The sequence below is a fragment of the Garra rufa genome, chromosome 5, assembly GCF_049309525.1.
Source record: "Garra rufa chromosome 5, GarRuf1.0, whole genome shotgun sequence".
Lineage (NCBI taxonomy): Eukaryota > Metazoa > Chordata > Actinopteri > Cypriniformes > Cyprinidae > Garra > Garra rufa.
In genome coordinates, this window is record NC_133365.1 from 17,067,669 (window position 1) to 17,076,049 (window position 8,381).

The 8,381-nt window shown below is 38.4% G+C and overlaps 1 protein-coding gene across 1 annotated transcript in view; it reads right to left on the reverse strand.

Moving 5' to 3' along the window:
* Positions 1-8,381, reverse strand: part of kiaa0825 (KIAA0825 ortholog) — a 167,184-nt gene that overhangs the window by 141,978 nt on the left and 16,825 nt on the right. The window lies entirely within an intron of this gene.

Sequence of the window (8,381 nt, forward strand, 5' to 3'; positions counted from 1 at the left end):
TTAAAAAGACTTGTGGTTGTGCTAACAGTTATAGATAGAAATGGCTTGGGAATAAACTGTTTTTTGTGCCTGATGTGCTGGTGCCCAGTGCTCTGCAATGCCAGCCAGAGGCTAAAAGTGCAACAAGTTGTGAATTGGATGAGTGGTGTCTGCCATTAGTTTTCTTACCTTTTTCTCACAATTGATAATGTCTTAAAGTAACAGCCCAGTCAAAAATGTACAATTTGTGCCCATTGTCAATATAGTAGCAGTCAATGAAGCACAGCTCACACAAAAATCACTTTAAAACCAAGCAACTTTTTTGTTAGTCAACATGGCGAATCCACATGACCAACTTAAACCTGTTGCAAAATCTATGGTGTAAAAATCTTTGACCTTTACACAAATTCATAACTAAATGTGACCCTAAATCCCTATTATTTTCTTTATTCTGTGAAACACAAAAAGAGATTTTAGACAGAAAGTCTAAGGAGATTTTTTTGGGTCAAACAATAAAAGATGGAAGATGATTTATAATAATTTATAACACCAAATGTGATCATTTGGACATTATAATCACATGTACTGTACGGAAAAGAGCATCTTGAACATTCTACCAAACATCATCTACTGTGTTCCACAGAAGAACATTAGTCATATAAGTTTGGAACAAGAGTGAGTAAATAATGACAGATTTATTTTTTTTATTTTTTTTTGTGAACTACAGATTTAAGGATTAGTTCACTCCTGAATTAACATTTCCTGATAATTTACTCACCCCAATGTCATCCAAGATGTTCATGTCTTTCTGCAGTTGAAAAAATAAAAGTTTTGAGGGAAGCATTCCAGAATTTTCTACATATAATGGACTTCAATGGGACCCAAAGGTTTAAAGTTCCAAATTGCAGTTCTAATGCAGCGTCAAAGCACTTCACAAGATCCCAGCTGAGAAATAAACAATTGGCCATTTTTTAAGAGAAAAATATATATGTATATTTAAACCACAAATGCTTGTTTCGCACTAGCTCGATTTCATGCATTATGTAATCATGTTGAAAAGGTTTTGTATGATGTAGGTAGAAGTACCGACCCAGTGTTTACAAAACAAACGTGCCAAGACTAAACTAAAAGCATTTTACAAAAAAGGTAAAACAACAATGTTGGACCATTTTTATTTTTAGAGGTGAAAATGAGATGGAGTTTATCACCCTACTCAACCTTTTTAAACCAGAGTACACATAAGAAGAACTAACCATGGGTGAAATTTCCAACGTGATTACATAATGCGTCATATATGTGACCCTGGACCACAAAACCAGTCATAAGGTTAAATTTTACAAAACTGAGATATATACATCATATGAAAACAATAAATAAGCTTTCTATTGATGTATGGTTTGTTAGGATAGGACAATATTTGGCCGAGATACATCTATTTGAAAATCTGAAATCTAAGGGTGCAAAAAATCTAAATACTGAGAAAAACACCTTTAAAGTTGTCCAAATTAAGTTCTTAGCAATGCATATTACTAATCAAAAATTACATTTTGATAGGTTTACAGTAGGAATTTTACAAAAAATCTTCATGGAACATGACCTTTACTTAATTTCCTAATGATTTTTGACATAAAAGAAAAATCAATAATTTTGACCCATACAATGTATTTTTGGCTATTGCTACAAATATACCCCAGCGACTTAAGACTGGTTTGGTGGTCCAGGGTCACATATGTGCATTGCAGAGTTAGTGCAAGATGAGCATTTGTGGTTAAAAAGTATATACATTTTTCTTTTTTAGAAAATGACTGATTGTTTCACAAGACAAAACCCTTTTTCCTCAGCTGAGATTGTGTAGAGCCCTTCGAAGCTGCACTGAAACTGCAATTTGGACCTTCAACCTGTTGGCTCCCATTGAAATCCATTATATGGAGAAAAATCCTGGAATGTTTTCCTCAAAAACCTTCAATTTTTTTTCGACTGAAGAAAGAAAGATATAACATCTTGGATGACAAAACATATATAATATATAACTATATTTAAATTTAAAGGAGTTCACATCAATGAAAGCAACAGATAAGCACTGCATTTTATTCATTATCAGCTCATTTCAAGATCAAAGAGATACTCAGATACTCATATCTGACTATAACATGCCATATAACCTATAAAATGCTCTCACACGTTTATTATTTTGAGAGGAGTAATATTTGCATATGTGGTTTCAACAACCAGATGCATTTACACTGGTCCAGTTTCATCTGGAATGCGGCCCAGACCACCTCCTGAAGTGGTTTGAGCGATCAGATTTCAATGCGTCTCGAAAGCATTTCGGATGGCATTTACACCTGGTCTTTTCACGATCGGATAGCTATCCGTTTGGGAAAAACGCATTAAGTGACCAGGTGTAAACTGGCCCTAAAAGTTAATTTTCCATTTCATGACAATTCATGACACTGTCTTCTACATACATTGCAAAACATTCCAAAACCTCACCTGCCTAACATCTACCAAACCCGCCATCCATCTCCATCCCTCTCAGAAGTGTCCTTGAACCCCACCCGTCCTCTACACCCCCAGCACTAAGTCACACTTAGAGTGAGCGTCTCACCTTTATGTTTAATGCTCTGCTGTCATTCTATCTTGTCTTTTCCTCCCACCCAGCCATTGTCGGGCTATTTATTACCCCGCCATTAACGGCTTATTAGGGCCTCTCTCATAGCTAACCATTAGGAGTCTTGTGCGGGAGGATGGCCCAGCCACTGAAGCCATAATGGGGGTTATTACAACACGCTGATGGGGTGGAGGTGTTGAAGGTGTTGAGAGCGGTGATACGTGTCGTTTACTGTGAAAAGAGCTGAGAGTCAGGGCCTCAGCGGGGTCGTTAAAAGGGCATTGCACTCATATCAGATGCAGTAAAAGAGGGAAGGCCTGGGAGCACAGTAGATAGATGGAGGAGGAAGAAGTGTTTAACAGAACATCGCTCAAGTGTTTGAGAAATATCTATTAAAAAGCAGCAGGGAATTCACAGATTAAAACTAAATACAATTATAATGCAAGAGAGACTATGCAACTGAGGGAAGTAAAAGCTTTACCTGGGCACATTCTTTTCAAGAATGTAAGAGTGCTGAATATACTTTTGTGAAGGATGACCTGAGGAAGCTTACATAGTGCTTTGAGTGTGCTGTGGGCAACAGTAACAAAATACTAAGAATGCAGCACCGGGAGAAGACAAAAGACTGCAGGTTTTAACCTTAAAACCCGATCCTTAAGCGACTGTTAAGATTTAAAATAATAATAGAAATTAAATCGTTACGTCATGAAGTCCGGTATGCAAACTCATGCCACTGGTTAGGCCAGGCTTGCATTCCATACTCAATCACGGCGTCATCAAACTACACCTTTGTTTCTTTGTTTGTTTTGAATATGCGTCCTCTAGCGGTAAAAACTTACATACTGTGCCTTTAAAAAGTAGATTATTTTATGTTCCATAGAAGAAAGAAAGCCATACAGGTTTTTAACAACACAAGGGTGACTAAATGATTTTTGTGTAAACTACTCTTCAGAACAGTGGTTCTGACCATTTTAACTCCAAGACCGCATATTGTCAACAACAATATTCAAAGGCACCATGACTTTCAGTTGTCTGAAAATTATTAGATAAAGATTAGGAATTTAAAAATATCTTGATTTTTTTTGTTTTGTCTAATTAAAAGTCATCTTGAGGCCTGAAGGTTTGTTAAAGCATTTTGGGTTCCTCTAAGAGCTTTTCTGTGAGCAGTTCTTACAATAACTATTTTTTTTTTTTAATAACATTAAAGTCCATTACATCAAACCTTTGGTGTAATGGAATAGTTCAATGGTTCAAAGGGTTAGATCACCCAAAAATGAAAATTCTGTCATTTATTACTCAACCTCATGTTGTTCCAAACCTTTAAGACCTTTGTTCAGAACACAAATTAAGATATTTCTGATGAAATCAGAGAGCTTTCTGACTCTCCACAGACACCAAGGGTCATTCCACGTTCAAGGCCTAGAAAGGTACCAAGAACATCGACAAGACTTGTGATCAAGAATTGTTCTTCCACGTAACATCAGTGCTTTAACCACGTCAATTGTTGAATAAAGTCGTTATTTTTATTTTCTTTGCACACAAAAAGTATTCTCGGAGCTTCATAAAGTTATGGTTGAACCACTAATGTCAATTCAATCCAATTCAATTCAATTCAATTCAAGTTTATTTGTATAGCGCTTTTCACAATACAAATCGTTTCAAAGCAGCTGTACAACGGACTATTTTATCAATGTCATTAATACCTTTCTGGGCCTTGAATGTGTCAGTTGCTTTGATATGGTCAGAAAGCTCTTGGATTTCATCAAATATATCTTAATTTGTGCTCCGAAGATGAACAGGGTGAACTCATGGAACCATAGAAGTCAATAAATATTTTTTAGGAGTATACCGACATTACATGGAAGTTACAGCACATCAAGCACAGTTGTGAGGAATAATGATTGATAATAAATGAAATGACTAGCAAAGCCATATCGTTTTTCCTCAAATGTGTTCTTCAGCATAAAAAAAGCCTTTTGTAAACTATTCACATCACACTTGCTTTGACTAGAAGGGGGGAGGCAGTGAAAAATGGCACAAAGAAAACGAGAGAGAGAGCGAGGGAGAGAGAAGAAGAAGAAAGAAAGAATCGTAGGGGAGGCTGGGAAATCCCCAAACAGTTGTTATTGATTCCAGTGTTTACGGGCAGATAGTTTAGTGCCGTTTACAAAACAGAACAGATGCAGCCAGTGAGCAAAAAGGTAAACAATTGCTGTGTGGCAGGTTGCCAAATCCCCGGCCTGGAGTATTAAACTCACACTGAAGTGCATTTCCCCTTTGGGTTACACTCGCTGCCACTTCATCTCCTCCATGCCTGCTCCCTCATTCCTTCTTTCATTCTCTTTCCCCACATCTCGCACACACACATACACAAACAGAGACGTTCGGTTCCAGCTCTGGCTGGCTGGCTTGTCCTGCTCTGACCCTTGGGGCCGTGTTCTGCCTAGCTGGGCCATTAGTGCAGGGAATTGCATGTGTCTGACATGGCCCTAAAAGCAATTATTAAATGCTTTTCTCCAAATGATGCCCGGCCTCTTTAGGGAATGGGCAATCACGCAACAATTTAGCCACTGATTTCATTTCCTCTCTCTCCCGTATCGGTGTTGATTGGCCTCTCTGGCAGAAAAGTGAGAAAAGAGAGAGAGGCCAAGCTTAAAAAGGACACGACGGACGTTCTGCAGCGTTCCTGTTTCTGACGTGCGGCCTGACCCAGAACATTATCCATTCAGAAAAAAAGCCTCATTTATCCACCAGCCACGTCTAAGACGGCGCTCTCCGCCGCCTGTGAGTGACAGCACGTCCACGACTCTGCCAAGTGTCACAGACAGACATCCGTATAGATACGGATGCTCCGGGGATTAAAGCTGTTTTTATATGTACTGGTTTACATTTCGCCTGATGTGGGAAGGAGCTGTGAGAGGGAGAAAGTGAAAGCACATAGCTAGCTAAAAAATGGAAATGTAGAGATCGGTCCATCTCGTATAACAGGACGTGCGCTCTGGGTGGTGTTGTGGTTGGCGGGGCCCCGGGGCCTGAATCGACCACATGTGGAGCCCCCTGACGGCCTGAGGGAGTCTGGCTGCTGTGGCGTGCAGCGGGTTGTCTGTTGCAGCCCGCTGCTCACTGAGACAGGCGGCATTATAAGCCGCCCCCACTGACACACACTAAACCGGCTCCTTCAATGCCAGAGGCACAGTCCAGCTGGGATGCAGTATGAGATGGGCGGCCCTTCTTGGGGTAAAAAAAAAATGGCAGGTTTTGATATCTTTATTAATTTGTTATGGGGAGGAGTAACTGTGAGTCTATTTTTGGCAGCAAAACACGCAATCATTGTTGTTCCATAGCCATAGGTTATGTGGGTTAGTCAAATTTACTAAAACAAAATCAATAACAGGTACAACAGAACTGCTTGACATATTTGAGCAATTATTGAGAAATACACAATGAACCCACAGGTAAACAGCTTTAATAAATCACATTATGATACTGATTTACACAGAATAAACAAAACATTATGTCCACGGTGAAGACTAAATAAAAGTCTCTGAATCACCGGTTAACAGAATATTCCAGGTTAAAAAAAATTAAGCTTATATGTGACAACCACAGAAAATAATTTGAATTGTTCTTCAGTTTTTAAAAATTGTGATTTAGAGAACCATTCAACAGTTTGTTTTAATATATTTTAAACTGTCATTTATATGTGATGGTAAAGCTGAAGCAGTCACTCCTGTCATATGATCATTCAGAAATCATTTTAATATGCTGATTTGTTGCTTGTAATCACTGATTAAAATGATGCTGCTTAATTTTTTGTGGAAATCGTGATTTTTTTTTTCTTCCGAATTCTTTGATGAATAGAAAGTTTAAAAGAACAGTATTTTTTTATGAACACATTTATTTTGAATTGTAGTGTACAGTATGTGCAATGGAAGCCATTTATGTATGCATGTATTTATTTATTTATTTATTGACTACAAAATTTGTGAGACTTAAAAGGAAAAGTTCACTTCCAGAACAAAAAAATTACAGATAATATACTCATCCCTTGTCATCCAAGATGTTCATGTCTTTCTTTATTCAGTCGCAAAGAAATTATGTTTTTTGAGGAAAACATTTTAGGATTTCTCTCCATATAGCGGACTTCTATGGTGCCCATGAGTTTGAACTTCCAAAATGCAGTTTAAATGCAGCTTCAAAGGGCTCTAAATGATCCCAGCCAAGGAAAATTGACAATTTAAATATTTTTTAACCTTAAATGCTTGTGTTGTCTAGCTCTGTGTATAGTTTGTGTATTCCGGTTCAAGACAGTCGAAAACCTCCCATCTCATTTTTTCCTCCAACGTCAAAATCGTCCCTCATTGCTGTTTTACCTTTTTTTTTTTTTGTCAAGGGCGTTTCATCATCTTTGCATGTTCACTTTGTAAACACTTGGTTGTTACTTCTTTAGCAATGTAGGGCGATTTTGACAAAAATGAGATGGGAGCTTGATGGTTAGATGAGATGGTTTTTCCCCTTCTGCTTTAACAACAACAGCCCTTGAGCTGCACTAACCTGCATAAAACCCTAAAGAACATGTTCTCCAGCATGACTTAAGATGATTCAAAGAGCATCTTGACCTTCACTGGAAGAACATCTGACTGTCTGTACACATGCCACAAACTTACTTATTTTAGTAGTGACCTAGAAATTAATACTTATGAAGTTGTCATGTTTATTTCCAGGTTAAAATTAATCCCAGATTTTCAGAGTTTTGGACCCTACTTTATGTTATACAAAATGAAAACGCTGCCCTACCGAAAAGCGAGTAAAATAATATTGATTTTCTGTAAGCTTTACTGTACATTAAAAAAAGATTCTCCTTTGAAAAATGCAGCACATCTCAGAAATCTATATACTTTTCTTCAGGCTGAACTGAAAATGACATATATGTGAAATCTGAGAAGTCTGAGAGTTTCAAATACAGCATGTAATGTGCACATACATTGTATGTGCAAGAACATACAAACATCAGCCAGCTCTTCTTCTCTCTCTAACACACACACACACACACACATACAATCTGTCTCTCACTTCCACCTTTTCAGTTCTTTATCCTGTCTGCTACAAATCCACTGAGGTGTGATAGTAAGGGTTTAAACTCCTCATTGTTCCAGATCAGCTGACCTGTATGGCAGTCTCCTGAGCCCAGCCCTCACCCCATTACATCTAAGAAAAAGTGGAAGGGGAAAAAAAGACGACATTAAGTGAGAGGAATGAAAAGCAAGGGATGGAAGAAGATGGGTACAAAGGGCTGAGACTCCCACATCTGGTGAAGGAGGGGGGGAACAAAGTCTGTTCATCCCTTTCAGATGGAGGGGTTAAAGGAACTGGCATATCTGCGCATGAAAAGCTGTTAAATGCTTCAGTGCTTTGACAGTGTGTGATGCCAGGAGCGGCGGCGCTCCCGTGGGACAGCGCGTCAAGATTCATAACCCCCCCACCCCACCACCACTTCTCCCAGACGGGCTTTCCGCAAAATATGGAGTATGAATAAAGCACAATAAATAACACCTAACAAGACAAAGAAAAGAAACGGCAGGTTGTTTTGATGCCTTCCATTGAAAGTGAAACCATTATTCGTCATTTACTTACTAATAAAATTCCGCTACATTGCTAAAAACGCAACCCTGCAACCATCAACAACTGTCAAAGCACTCATTGTTTGATTTCACATCATGTTAAGATTTCCTGAGATGGTTATTAGCTGGAAAACCAGCCATAAAGAGGCAAGTGATTGTGTGTTGGTATT